The sequence below is a fragment of the Podarcis erhardii genome (assembly GCF_964252035.2).
Source record: "Podarcis erhardii genome assembly, chromosome: Z".
Taxonomy (NCBI): Eukaryota; Metazoa; Chordata; class Lepidosauria; order Squamata; family Lacertidae; genus Podarcis; species Podarcis erhardii.
The window spans coordinates 17,568,197-17,583,860 of record NC_138504.1 but is presented as its reverse complement, the minus strand read 5'-3'; the positions used below and the strand labels follow the sequence as shown (position 1 = coordinate 17,583,860).

Genomic DNA, 15,664 nt, shown 5'->3' with positions numbered 1-15,664 from the left:
CTCCGGCGAGGAGTCATGGAGCCACCTCGCCGATTCCCCCATCTGCCCCCCTTCTCCACTGGTGCTACGCTGATTTCCCTCCCCAAAAGATGGGCTGCTTCTCTCCCTCCTGGGACGCTCTCCGTAATCCCTCTGGAGCCCTCCCTCTCCCTCTGGCTCCGATGGCAGTTCCCTGACAATAGCGAAGGGGTTTTCTTAATAATATATACTATTCTCGGTATGCTCGTTTCATTTCTAAATGGTTTTTCTTTGTCAAAATGCACATTTTGGAAAGACATAGTGATACCTTTTTGAGTTCTGTGTCAGAACATTCATAAATGCAAAACCTAATGGATAGCTAAGCTGCTCCCTGCACATTTAGTCGGAGCAGTGTGGATTGAGTCGTTTTGTATCCGGAATTCATGATGATCGAATTTCCCAAGCATTCTAGAATCTGCTAAGCTGTTGGTTGTCAAGTATTAGCTTCAGCTAGAAGCTCCTGGCATTGATTTATGGCTTTCTAGGACCTGGAACTTCTCAAACAATTAAAGTAAGCTGCAATTTTTACAAAATATAGTTCAAATTTGGTATGATTTGTTAGAGCAGACCAAATTGTCACATGAATGCACCGATGCGAAGAGCTACAGATTGTGAATTATGAACATTGCTTATCGATCAAGGATGATGTATGTATCTCTCTCTCTCCTTTTGTCATTGTTTGCCAGCTTTATGTATTGTACGATTCAATGTTTAAAAAGTACAGGGAGGGAGAAAAGAAAGCAAACAAGACACCCCCTCTGATGCTTCCATTTCATTTCAATGTAGTAGCTTGATTTGTGGTCCTGTGCTCACTTACCTGGGAGTAAGTCTCGTGGAATTCAGTGGGATTTATTACCTTGCTAAAAAGGCTGCCAGATAAGAGATTCAGGCTCTCATTTAGGCAAACCATCTAAAAGTTGTGAAACACACAAAAAGAGGGATGTGAAGGGAAGGCAGGGATCATACTTGGGCACCAATTCCTAAAGTTCTTACAGTAACTGCTGGGATGCAATAGTGCTGGTGTCTGAACAATTCTCTATACCTGTCATCATTTACATTTTCCCAACTTGAGCGTAGAAAATGGATAGGGTCAGAGGCTTCTTAGAAAAGAAAAAGAAAAAAGTAAGATTGTGTAAACTGTCTCTAAGTTTAAATACAGTGGTACCTCTGGTTATGAACTTAATTTGTTCCGGAGGTCCATTCTTAACCTGAAACCGTTCTTAACCTGAGATACCACTTTAGCTAATGGGGCCTCCTGTTGCCGTTCAATTTCTGTTCTCATTCTGAGGTAAAGTTCTTAACCTGAGGTACTATTTCCGGGTTAACGGAGTCTGTAACCCGAGGTGTTTGTAACCCGAGGTACCACCGTGCAGAGTTGTTGCAGAATGGTCTCTTTGCTTTCCTTTCCCCGAGGCCCCAAACACAATAAAATTTAAAGTTGCTTTCCAGATGCTGTCTGGGAGAGATGGATAAATGTGGGTGAACACTGAATGCAATGTTTGATCCCTTCATGTTTACTATTTATTCATATTTATTATTCATAAATTCAGGCACAAATGTTAGGCCTGCACCCCAGTGACATATTTGCATTTTATTTTAAGTTTGATGGCCCCCACCCCCCGCCCCTTGCTATACATTTTTGCAAACAGGGATTTAATGATTTACTGTTTCCAAACCATTGCTGTGGTTCGTTCTCTCTCTTTTCCCTTCCTCGGCATTTTAGGGAAAGAGATTTCTAACATGGAAAAGTGATATTTGAATACATTCCCCTAAGGCAATCAATTTACTTTTAATTTGTCTGGAACTAAGCTTTCCTTTGTTGCAATGAGAAAGGATTGAAACTGCTGTAAAATTTATTAGCTTCCAGGAAGATTTTGAAATGAATTTTTTAACAGTCGTGCTGTTTGCTCGTACCCAGGCATGGTGTTGTACTGATTGCAGTAGCACCACGGGGGTGCCAAAAAAATGCACCAAATTTTCACTGTGGCATTGTGCTCTTGTTGGTAGGCATTCTTAATTAGGGGCGACAAAACCTAGCTAGCCATTTTCCGGTACGCTCCTTCATTGTCATTGTTTTATTTGCATGCCGAAAGTGGATCACAAACTCAGAAAAAAAAGTACGTAACCAAATACAGTAAGCCCGAAAGTTGGGCTCACTTTATCTCAACTTTATGCAGATGGTGGTAGGGAAATAAATGAATGGAGAACTGGGGAAACCCACCATTCTCCTCTCTCCGTTTATTTATTTTCCCCACTTGCACCCAGCGCTTACAGGACTTCGGGAAGGAAGCAGGAGGGCTCCGCCCTTGCATGGCGATGCTTTCCTTCCCATCCTCTGGAAGGGCGGTGAGAGGCCTCTGGGAGTACCCCAGAGGCTGGTAAGCAAGTTGCCGCTTTGCTTACCAGCATCTGGAAAGATCTCAGGGCTTCCTCACTGGATTTTTTTTTTGGGGGGGGGGGCGTTTTTCCATTCCCCTGACTTTTTGTGATTTTGCACTTGCACACAGACCCCCAGATTGCTGTTCGCTTGCTAACTCTTAGTAAACAATGCACAGCCTTTTAAACAGCGTGTGGGATTATCGTTTTCATTATTATTGTATGCATTATTATTTTTCACATTTTAATATTGTAAACTGCCCTGTGATCTTTGGGTGAAGGGTATGCTATAGAAATGCTAATAATAATAATAATAATAATAATAATAATAATAATAATAATGCAATATTTCAAGGCAATTCACAAGCAGTTATGAAATATCAGCCAATTTAAATAGTCGTGCAAATATTAATAGGCCAGACATTTTATGTTGCTAAATATACTCTAAGATGAAACAAGCTGCTAATAATTCATATTAAGAAAGGGACAGGAAACATATGTCCATGCAGATTAACTTTTTTCAGCCCTAGCAACATGTAAAATGGTTAAGGATGGTGAGAGCTACAGACTCCAGCAATCTCTGGAGGGGCCACAAGTTCCCCATCCCTGTAATGAGGCCTGACAATACAAATGAAAACAGCAATATTAATCCAAATAGCTGCAGAACCAGTACATCTTATTCAAATCTATATATTGATCCATATATAGAGACCCATATATCAACCCCAAACTATATATTAACACCGCTTAAGTCTGAGCCCTGTCCTGTCCCCCCGTCCCCAGACAATAGGCACCTAAAACACCAGGAGCAGGCTTTATAACTGGAGTCAGCAAGAATCTTGCTCTATAATTTTATCCAGTATTCCAGTGCCTTGAGAATCTATTTCTTTTTAAGTGGAATTCTTGATGGTAGATTCTACATGCCTTATATGTAGAGAGCCCAAGATTCAATCCCTGGTATCTCCAGTTACAAGGAACATGAATCAGGCAATAAACATCTTTCTTGGACATGGAGAGCTGCAGTCACTCAGAGACTCATTTCACACATAACACTATGCCAAACCATGGCTTTCTGTGAATGTGTGCAGGCTCCTGGGAAGAAGATAATTTCTGCTTTGGTCCTCTGCTGCTGCTGTGTGTTAAGCCATGATTTGGCTTAGCATGCCATCTAAACACAGGCTTGTGGTCTGTCTGAAGGAAACAAACCATGAGCCTGGATTTGGATGAGATGCTAAGGCAAACCATTGCTCCCTGCAAAGCAGCGAATGTAAGAATGTAAGAAAAAATTTCCGTATTATGCCAAATGGCCTATCTAGTCCAGCATCCTGTTCTCATAGTGGCCAACCAGATGCCTGTGGGAACTCTCAGCTCCTGTGGTTTCCAGCCATTGACATTCAGAAGCATCCCTGCCTCCAGCTGGGGAGGCAGAACACAGCCAACACTTCTAGTAGCTCTCAAAAGCCCTCCCCTCCATGAATTTGCCCAGTGCTTTTTTTAAAAGCCATCCAAGTAGACTTCCATCACTGCTTCCTATGGGAACAAGTTGTACAGTTTAATTCTGTGCTTTATGAAGAAGTACTTTCTTTTACAGTGGTACCTCGGGTTAAGTACTTAATTCGTTCCGGAGTTCCATTCTTAACCTGAAACTGTTCTTAACCTGAAGCACCACTTTAGCTAATGGGGCCTCCCACTGCTTCTGCGCCACCGGAGCACGATTCCTGTTCTCATCCTGAAGCAAAGTTCTTAACCCGAGGTACTATTTCTGGGTTAGCGGAGTCTGAAACCTGAAGTGTCTGTAACCTGAAGCGTATCTAACCCAAGGTATCACTATATCTATTTTGAAACTTCAAACAGGAGCAGCAGGAGCAAAGGAAGAGCAAAGCAGTGGCAATCTCTTCTCTGGCAGCCTGCACACTTGTGCACTTACATTAAGCCAGTGTTTATTTTAGCATCACAGTGAACTGTGCCAGGGTAAATAGTAGCAGGCCAGATGAAGAAGCAGTCTGACCTCATAACAAGGCGAATTCCTTATGGCTGCTGAAGTGAGTTTGGAATCAGGTGAACCATGGCTGATGAAATTTCAGAACTTGGAGAGGGATTGGTGCTTATGGTCACTGAACAGTTACAGCAGTATTGTTGCTTTCTTTGACCATTTCCAGGAGGGCAGTGGTGAAAAGTAGAATAATTCTGGTGGAAATTTGGGAGTGCAGTCACAGCTGTTTTACTAAGGGTGGGGGAAGGCACACTTGCACCATTTTGTGGTCCTGACTCTTAGCCTGCTCTTTCAGATGTGGATGCCATTTTGTGTTACGACACTCCTATCACCCCATGGCAGCCATTTTGTGGCACCTGCAGCATTTTCTCATCATTTCAAATGTGCCCACTTGCTCAAAACACTTGGCGACTCCTGCATAAATACTTGTATCGTTAGCTTGCCAACTATCTTGAATGTAAGCACATGACATCCAGAATTCCCCTTGAAGCCTGTTTTGTCTTAAGCAAAACTTTTAGTAAGAAACAGTTTTGTCTGTATTGGTTTTCTTCAATGATGCTCAAAAGTAGGCAGACACCTGTGCCTTCTCTGCATGCTCTCTCTCTCTTCCATTTTTAAGAGACCCAGCTGCTTCAGTTCCCTCTCAGTATGAAATAGTCCAAATGGCTTCTACTTATATGCCTCTTCAAAATCCCTCTGACATAGATTGGAATGAATTGTGCTTCTCTCCACAAAATAGAAGCTCTGGGGTCTATTGTGATTGCCCAGGCTGCATAACCATACATGCCATCAGAGCATTTATCAGTGATATTAAATCCCTAAGCACTTGTACCTTAGTACGTTTCAACTTTGCCTCTGTGTCTGGTGCTGGAGATTCCATCACCAATAATTCAATTGCTTAGGAGAGCTGAGCAGGTCAGTCTTTCAATCTTGTTGTGTGCTCGGCTACAGTGAATTTGGATTTGAAATATATGGAAGTATATGTGGTCATATAGCACCCAAATACCAGCTGATGCATATTTTAATTGCATGCACTGGGTACTTTTGTTCTCCCTTTCTATTCCAGAGCAGAGTCGGATGTAATATAAAATGAGAATTCACAGCGGTGTGTCCTTCAAGCAGAATGCATAAGTCGAGCTAGTGATTCCTACTGCATTTTCAATTTTGTTTGGCAGGCATATTTATTTATTTACTTACTTACATTGCCATAGTGCAGTTCTAACCATGCCTGCTCAGAACTGTTTTCTTCTAAGTGTGACCGTAGAAAGGTAAGGTACATTTAGGCTGAATTCAGAGAGGAATTCAATGCTCTAAAAACAAGTGATGGTGCCAGTTTTTAGAATGGGGGGGGGGGGAAGGCTTGGAATGTTAATTTTATGCATGTCCCCTCTACCCCAAGCCCACTTGTGAATCAGGCCAGGCTTCCTAATCTTTGGGCAGAATGGGTTCTAACAGAGCTGTCCTTCCCTCTCTACTGTTCTTCCCCTTTCCATCCAAAAACAGCAGCTGCAGTAGTTAGGAGAGTCTTTACTAAAGGCTGCCCAGTGGCTCTCCAACACGGCAGCGATATGGCCTTGATTGCAAGGATCAGTGGGAACTACCAAGGGTCTAATCCCCCCGTGAGCCACTGAAACTGCCTCCTCTTGTAACTGGAGAAACTGGGGAGAGTCTTCTGGATTGTAGTAGTGTAGCTTGCATAGATGGGAGGAACGCCTCCAGGCCTCATTGTTCTCCTGGTAACAGTAGTGATCGTGAGAAGGCGAACTTTAGAACAGGGCTGGAAATAGCAACAGTTTACTTTTGCAAAACGAATAATTTTATGTGAGGCAATCGGTTTTGATTCAACCTGAATCCAATAGGTCGGATCAAATCTAATATGGGCTCATTTGCAACAAATGAGAATGTTTTGGCCGTCTTAACCCCCCTTTTCCATACGAAGATACTGGCAGGGAAAGCTGACATTTTGGAAATGGAAGTGGTGCATCTAAGGAACATGACTCCCCCCCCCCAGATAATCATGGAAACCACTGTTTATTCCACACAGAGCTACAGTCCCCAAAGGCCCTTAACAAACTACAGTTCCCAGGATTCTTTGTTGGGAATCATGTACTTCTACATCTTCTCGCAGCCTTAACACCCACTGTTTCTAGCGGTTGCAGTTTGCTTACATTTTGCTGCGCTGATATGAAATCATTTGCATACCATCTCCCTGCCTCCAAACTGTAATTTCAGGTTCTCTCTATTTCAAGCTGCTCTTTGAAACCAGATTTTGAGCAGCATATTGCTTGAAGCCCTCTGAAAGTGAAAACCCTCTTAGATATTAGAGTCACAGTCAAGTTTTCCAGATCTTATTAAACTAGTAGCAGCCTACCTCACAAATTTGAGGAGCTGATAGAAAGGGGTGGGGGGAGCTACCTATGCCACTCTTAAGAATGCAACCCTGTGCACATTTTCTTGGAAGCAAGTCCTATTCAAGTCCCATTTGGGAGCATGTCCCACTTGCTTAAAAGATAAAGGGACCCCTGACCATTAGGTCCAGTCATGACCGACTCTGGGGTTGTGGCGCTCATCTCGCTTTACTGGCCAAGATGAGCCGGCGTACAGCTTCCGGATCATGTGGCCAGCATCTGGCGAACCAGAGCAGCACACGGAAACACCATTTGCCTTCCTGCCGAAGTGGTACCTTTTTATCTCCTTGCACTTTGATGTGCTTTTGAACTGCTAGGTGGGCAAGAGCAGGGACCGAGCAACGGGAGCTCACTCTGTTGCAGGGATTCAAACCGCCGACCTTCTGATCGGCAAGTCCTAGGCTCTGTGGTTTAACCCACAGCGCCACCCGTGTCCCTTCCCGCTTGCTTACTTCTAAGCAAATGCACATAGGATCAGGCTCTTTGGTGATGAAAATACAATAGACAGCTAGATTTTTTTTTGTTTGTTTTGCTTTTAAAAGAGCACCCTGCACTTGCATCTTCTCCTTATTGAACCCACCTCACATTTTTCTGTTAACATGATCCAGGAAAAGTGCAGCCTGGTCTTGAAACCTAGTTCTGGGTTTTCAGTCTTGGCTCCAGTTTAAATCCATATCTGTTTGGGTGAATAAGAGGCTTTTAAAAAACCTAAAGCCAGGCCTGGTGTTGTGTTCAGTTGTCGGAGGAGGCTTGTTCACTCCCCCCACCCCATTCCACAGCTTACCCAGGGAGCTAGTAATGTGTTTCTGTAATAGACTTCTGTAAATGCAGTGAAACCGAGGGGGAGCCGCAGTCGTCAGGCAGCCGAGCTTAGCACACACTGTGGGCCTAACGGCGGGCAATTCCGACATGATTTTTTTTTGCTTCTGCAAGGCCCTATTTGTTTGCAGCTTCCTATCAGCACTGCTCCAACATCTTCCCAGAAAATAACCACCATTTCATCTCTGGGGCACCTCTGAGCTGGGCCTTCTGCCTCCCTCTGTGCCTTCCTGCCCCTTCCGGCTTCTTTATTTTAACAATATGGGCTTCGTTCTGTCTTTAGGTGAGCGGCGGGGGAAGCGCCAGAGTTCCTCGCTACTTCTTTTTACCTAAGACTTCTGTGAAGCAATTTGGCAGCCCTCAGCCAGCCCACATCTCAGAAAGCCTCACGGCTCAGACCTTCTCGAATCAATACAGACACAACATGTCTGTGGTTGGGGATCATTATTAGCTGCTTTGTGTGACAGTCCCTTGAGGTTGAACAGAGGTGGTTGGAAAAACCGGGCTCACTTGGGGTTGTTAGCTGTACTTCTCAGAGAGAATGATATTTCTGCCACAGTTGGCTGAACTGAGGTCTTTTCACACAGGATGGGAATTGCTTTAAACTTTGACCATGGGAAGAAGGATTGGTTGTTAAATCGTTCTGGGAACTGTAGCTCTGTATGGGGAATAGGGGTCTCCTCTCAGCACCCTTAACAAACCACATTTCCCATTATTCTTTTGGGGAAGCCAAGGCTGTTTAAAGTGGCATAATACTGCTTTAAGTGTATAGTGCAGATGGGTGCTGCCTTTCCTACTAATACACACAGAGACACCCATGACACTCATGCTATTTATGAAAAATATAATGCTTTGTTAATAATTTTACAATTATTGGAATACTTGTATTACTTCAATACCCATATGCTCTATTGTATCATAATTTGTTTTGTTTTTCTTCCTCTTTCATATTACTCTCTCACTGAAAACTTTTAATAAAAATATTAAAACTTTTTAAAAACAACAACAACAACCACACACCTATGTCACTATTTCAGACCATGTTTTAAAATATGCATTTCCAGGGTTGTCATATACAACTGCCAGACCTGTAGCCACGAATTTTGTGGTGAGGGAATCTATGGTGTGTGTGTGAGAGAGAGAGAGAGAAAGAGAGAGAATTTATGCAGACATACAGTCTATAAGTCATGACCATAAGAACAACAGCAACCCATGCAACAGCAAATGTTTCTCAATATATTATTATACATAGACTGCTTAAAAATGCAGGATATAAAATACAAAATCTTTCAACACAATAAGGTGATGTTTTTGTTAGAAGACACAGAAGGACATAGCTTGCCTCCTGTAATGTGGATGAGGAATCCAAATTGGTTTAATTTTAGTAATATGTTGAAAGGTTTTGCATTTAAAAATTGCATTTTGATTATGTACAATAATATATTGAGTAAAATTTGCTGTTTCTTAAGATCTTGGCTTACTTCATAGGGTTGTTCACATGTTGCATTAGACAATTCTGCAAGGGCTCTGGGTGAGCCATCAAGGGGGAAGAGGATGAGTACCAGCGCTTGCATATGTCTAACTGGAGCTCAGGGAGAGATTGACAGCCTCACAGTTGCTAGGAGAGCATGCCTATATGGTTGTATTCAGCAGTGGTACGTCTGTTATACAGGCAGAAATCAAGCTGCTTCTCACTATTGTGGTTGGCATGCTGATTTTGCAAAAAGGTTAGGACTAGTGTTACAGATGCTGCAACTGCCATCACTTTCCAAGGACAATCCCCATTTCTTAATCCCTGTCCCTGGTAATTCAGTCTCCATTTTTTACTTTTCAGGCTGTCTTGTCAAAATGTCAGCGTGAGTTGCGAGCATTGCCATTCTTTGCAGTCCAACCACTTCTCCAGGGTCTCTAAACCTTGGAGTGGAGAGTAGACTTGTCTCATCTTTGATGTGCATGCATATTCATTGACACATGAAAACTAAGGTGTTATGCAGTGCACACCCTCCAATCTCAAACAGTGCAGTTGCTGTGGTGTTTTCTGACCTCGGCAGGATCAGACCAAGTACCACCTAGTACAGCATTTATTTATTTTTGTGCAAATTCCAGAACTACGTGGTCCAGCATAAACTAACCAGTGGCCCACCAGTAGGCAGTCACCTGCCTTCTGCCGTCCTCAGCACAGAGCTCTGGGCTTAAACCAGTGAGTCTGCTGCTCTCACACATTGTTTAAGGCTAGGATCTGTCACTTTGAGGCAATTCCCATCCTGGGCTGCAAAAACAGAAAGTGGTTGAAGGATGCCTAATGGCAGCTTGGCAACATCAATGGAGTACCGATAACTCGAAACTTACTGACATTTAACTTGTGTATATTCAGCTTTACGCACTTGGCAAATAATATAACAAAATGGGGGAGGAAAGGGGGAAGCTGTCTGGGGGAAAAGACTTTTGGCAATCCCAGCCACCATCGAACCCAATGCGTTTTGACTAAATGTGATTTTGGCTTTAGGCTCTATCCCCAGGACATAACCTTTGTGTAAGTTGAGAGTTGCCTGTATTTAGTTGCTCTCTCTTGTGTGATTGAAAGCATGGGCATGTGGTAGTATTCCTTCATGTCCCAAGCCTTTTGTCTCCTTTTGGGGACAACTGGATATAGCTAATAGCTCTGTTGCTGCCATTCTTTAGATCTGCTGCCCTGCCTATTCTGCATTGCGGGGGAATATTATTGAGGGATGCTGCTGCTGCTGCTGCTGCTGCTGCTGCTGCTGCTAATAATAATAATAATAATAATAATAATAATAATAATAATAATAATATATTACACTCCACCCATCTGACTGAGTTATGCCAACCACTCTGGGCAGCTTCCAACAAAAAATAAACAAATCATCAGGGAAGAGGAGAAGAATTCTGCCTCCTGCATAGATTATACACAGAAGCCTGAATGGAGCATTAACCATCAATTTCCTAATTATTGTGAGGGGTATCACAGAACAACTTCCTAACCAGTAGAAACTATCTATGTAACCCTTAAGTTTTATTATTAACCCCCACATTTGCAGTTGGACTGGGAGCTTTCTTTAAAAGCAAACAAATAAAGTTTATCAGTATGCAGATTTCTGCATACAGTGCCAAGTCCCCATGCTTCTGCTGAATGCTAGAATACACACAGGTCTTCACAGTCATAAGTACTAGGTGCATGCATTGATACATAACGATCACCAGGATGCTGATTGAGGCATGCAATACCCAATGCCACGCTTGTGCAAAATACTAGAATATCATGGTCTTGACTTCAGCTGTTTATTTGGGGATGAACAGGAAGATAGAGACTTTTAATCCTTTGTTTTTGCTCAAGAACTGAAAACAGCAAAGCCAACATTTTACTGGGCACCAGTATTTAAACACTTCTAAGCAGTGTGTTTGCATGTCTGGCAGCTTCATTTGCTGAGAATGAAAAGGGTTAGCAGCGCCCAGACCACAGTCACTTGCTGCTGCCACTTGAATGATGTGGTGGCTGTTGTGAAGGAGAGAGGAGCCTTAAAGATGCAAGATTCCATCCACTTGGTTTCTTCCTCTTTTGTCTCCCTGCCTTCCGCAAGTACCTTAAGGTTTTCTTTTCTACAAGCCGATTCCCTCTAAGTGCTAAAGCTGCTCTTTTTCTCCCCCCCCCCTTTCTCTTTTTTTGCTGCATTGTGTTATGTGCCAAGAATTTTTATTAGCCCCCTTTTTTGTGCTAGAATGTGGTGGAAATACAAATGGAGCTGAAAAGCAGAAGTTACATACACAGATGAACAAAGCATCCAAATGAACTATCTCCTCAGACAGTTGGGATCCACCACTGTGGCTGAGTGGATACCAAGGTCTGTGTGTTTGCAAGGTGCAAGTGAGGTTCAATACATCAAACTCTGAAGGTGTGATTCAATTGTGGCTTTGGCTAATGTTATGGAAAATAAGGAAAGTGAGATGGAGCTAGAAGGTGGCTAATTAAAGGTGGGAGTGTTTGCTAAAAGATACTACTGAATTCCAAAGAAGAATATTTTAGTCAAGAATTGGTATGGTCAAACGAAATGGGTTCTGTCTCAGCCATGTTAGGAACATAGGAAAGAGCGTACAGGCTGTGACTGTTTTAGATACATCTAATAGGTGCATGTCTGCACACAAGCACATTGTGCTGAACCTGGAAGTGACCTGAAAATATCACAGAAGGGGGGTGTTTGCAGGCTTTGTCAATGGTGTTTCAAATATATGCAATTTCACTTAAATGTGTGGTGCCTTGGTACATAACTCCTGCTTCAGTTGGAAGTTGCTTATATACCAAGTCAGACTGTCAAAACAGTAGCTTTCCAGATGCTCAGACAAGGGTTTCACCTGTTCTGTGATGTTCATTTTCACCGGAGATACTAGGGATTGGGCTCATGCTTTATTACTGAGGTAGGTCCAGGTTGTAAGAATGTACAAAGAGATTGCTGCACCATGGCATTCAAAGTGACCACCCAGATGTCTATGGGAAGCCCACAAGCAGGACAAGAGTACAACAGTGCTCTTGCCACTCATGTTCTCCAGCAGTTGGTATTCACAGCCATGCCTGCCTCTGATACTAGCAGGGGTCAGCAACCTTTTTCAGCCGTGGGCCAGTCCACCATCCCTCAGACCTTGTGGGGGGCCGGACTATATTTTTTGGGGGGAAATGAACAAATTCCTATGCCCCACAAATAACCCAGAGATGCATTTTAAATAAGGGCACACATTCTACTCATGTAAAAACATGCTGATTCCCAGACCGTTCGCGGGCTGGATTGAGAAGGCGATTGGGCCGCATCCAGCCCACGGACCTTAGGTTGCCTACCCCAGTACTAGAGGTTGTAAAAGGCCATCCTGGACATTAGCTGTCGTTAGCCTTATCCTCTATTAATATATTTTAAACCCCTTTTTCAAGCTATGCAACTTGGTTGCTGTTACTGCATCTTGTGGTGGCAAGAGGCGAACCCTGATATGTGTAATGAAGTTCAGGGTCCCCTTCCTTTTACCAGTTCTGTGACTGGCTATTCTAGGGCACAGCCATTTAGGGTAGCTTGATAATTCCACCCCTTTTTGTGACTGACACATGCATTTACCCAGTCAATGTGAGGGTAATTGAAGTCACCCTTTACTACAACATTTCCTCCCTTGGATTCCTCCTTTATTTATGTGCTCTTTATTGTTAGTACCAAGTAACGACAGGATAATACATATAGACAATTGTTGGTGCTCCTTTTGGTTGCATCTAGGATGGAAATCTCCAAGAGTTTCATAGAGATATTATTAGCACTTCATTAGCAGAAAATGAAATGCATAATAGATTATTCAGAGGGTCAGGAAACTCAATAGGCTGATAGAGCTGTGATGTTCACCTTTAACCTATGTTCATGAAGTTTTATCAGGCATTCACCCTCTAGGGACATGTAAGTCCTTAAAAAAAAAAAAAAAGTGCTTGGCTCTCTTTGATAAGTGCCATGCATGAACTATTTAATGTTCTCTTGTATGTTCACTAAAACATTTAGTAAAACTTAAACTTAGTTGGTCTTTAAGGTGCTACTGGAAGGAATTTTTTTATTTTGTTTTCACTAAAACATTGTGAGACTATGTGAATTCAAGATCCATGTTTGGGTTATGGTTGTTGCTTTATTGTTCAGAACACAGCATTTTGGTCCAGGAAGGGGGCGGGGAACAATACATCCACAATACTAAATTACTTCCTATGGCTTTTTTTTGGGGGGGGGGTCTATATCTGCTTTGTCATGTGGAGTGATATCACTTCCAATGTACCCTTTTCTGTCCTTCCTAGTATAGAGCATGTTAAATATAACAACTAGTTTTCAGGGGGCATTTGGGCTGATGGATAATTAGACATTCATACCCTCTTTTGCCCTGTTTCTTTGTCTTAGAAAAAAAATCCCCGAATCATTTTTTAATTTGCAAATTTAAAAAGTAAAAGAAAGAGGGAAGGGGAAAAAAGAATTAATATAAATAAAATATAGACACAGCTACCACTACTACTTATAATATACAGTATCAGTTCACATTATGGAAACAATAACTGTCAGTACACGCAACTTAAATTAAATAGATAAGTCTCCAGATGGCCAAATAGGTTTCCATGTGAGATTGATATCTATATGCAATATGTTCAAATGCCGCCAGGGCCATGAGGTCCTCAGACCAATGCATGGACAGTGGATATTTATCCTTCCAGGCTCAAAGTACTGTATAAGTCCTTTAGCAATCATAAGAGCTCACAAAGTTAACTTTTGTTTTTCTGTTGTTAATCCTCATACTGTGGCCAAGTAGTAAAACAAGCATCATTTAGTCGCCCCTAAGTAACTGTAGCACATCACCTGGCATGAGTAAATATCTGGCTACATGGTGAATCTGAGCAGAATACTTGTTTATAGCCCCTCTCAGACTGGTAGGTGCCTACAAACACCACTGCAGTTCTGTTGGAAATCAAGTACAAATCAACTAAAGTATAAAAAGAGGAGCCAGCAAAATTCATTGCCTGGTGTGGAGTTTATACTTGGATATCTCATGTCGAGCAAGGTTTAAAGCACAATGCCTTTTAGCGCTGGCAATAGGAAGAAGAAAATGCTGACTCCTACGCAGCCAGCCACGCAGGCTGAACGTGGTTTAATTTATTTCCCATCGTAATGTGTTTCCCTTCAGCTTTTTGTTCTGACAGCAGCAGCAGAAATTCTGAACGACACCTAGCCTGTTGGAGGCTGAACTTCAACCTGTTAAAATAATAATAGAAGTGGGGGCAGGGGAGAGAAACCCACTGCGATAAAAACAGCCCTTTAAAATGTCACTTTGCCAATGTCTACTACTTGTTATAGAAACGAGAGGTGTGTATATGGGATTAAAAATAGGCAGAATCGCAGTTCTCCTGGAAATCTACCCTACAAACGTAGGTAGTAGGTTTTACGACAATTTAGCTGTTAATGGATTCCCTAGTGTCCTTGCAGGTAATTCCTTTTCTACAGGCCTTATAGTAGGGGTGGGGGAGCCTTTTTCAAGGGCTGCATTCCTGCACATGCAACTTCCCGGGGGCCACATGCCAGTGGCAGTTGGGGCCAAAGGCAAAAGATCAATGGGCATGACTCTTCCCTTAGTATGGCAAGAAGACTGTATTCTAGCCATGCAAAAGTCAGAGATTCTTATACACCCCACGACTTGCATTCAGGCAAGCAGGAGGCACTGTCACAAGACATTCCTCCAGGCAGAAGCCCTTGAAAAGTGTGTGGAGCAGTTCTGGAGAGAGTCCTAAGGGCCTCATAAAGAGCACTTGGGGGCCACATTCAGCCCATAGGGCTGAAGTTGCCTCTCTGTGGCTTACATAATCACAATTCCAACAATTTCCCTGGGAGAAGAAATGATTGCTGAACTACTTTATCTGCGGTGTAGTTATGCCCTCAAACACTAATTGGTTTTCTTTTTTAAAAAACCGCTGGCTGAAGTAGGAATATAAAACCACACCAGAGGCATATGTATCTGACCAAAAGTATTCAGGTATACTTAGTTGTCTGCGCCAAGCGGTCATATTCAACCAATTACTACTAATAAGAAATCAACTTCCCAGGATTCTCTGTGCAGAGAGCATGACTCTCAAGCCATTTGAGAGCTTGGGTGTAGATACGCCTGTTCCCAGGGCATTGTCTGAAGGCACATAAGACAATCTTGCTGAAACTAAGCAGTTTCTGGGTCTGGTGACTAGATGGAAGTGTGTTTTTGATTTGATATGATGTGATATGATATGATGTACTGTACTATACTATACTGTACATTGTCCCAACCACTCATACTACTGATGATATAATGGTCTTAAATGATGGCTAGATTTTTTTTTACAACCCAGTCTGCATCTGTGCTGGCCCTGTTTTTAAGTGTTTTTATATATGGAACAGTTTGTAATTGTACTTACACTTCTTTCGTTTTATAGTTGTTTTGTTTGTTTTATAATTATATATAGTTTTGTAGTGAACTCAACCTGGTAAGGATATTGGGAAGAAGTAATAAT

The 15,664-nt window shown here is 42.5% G+C and overlaps 1 protein-coding gene across 2 annotated transcripts in view; it reads left to right on the top strand.

The window, feature by feature from the left end:
• Positions 1-15,664, top strand: part of PCDH19 (protocadherin 19) — a 137,265-nt gene that overhangs the window by 117,300 nt on the left and 4,301 nt on the right. The gene's annotated exons all lie outside the window — the stretch shown is intronic.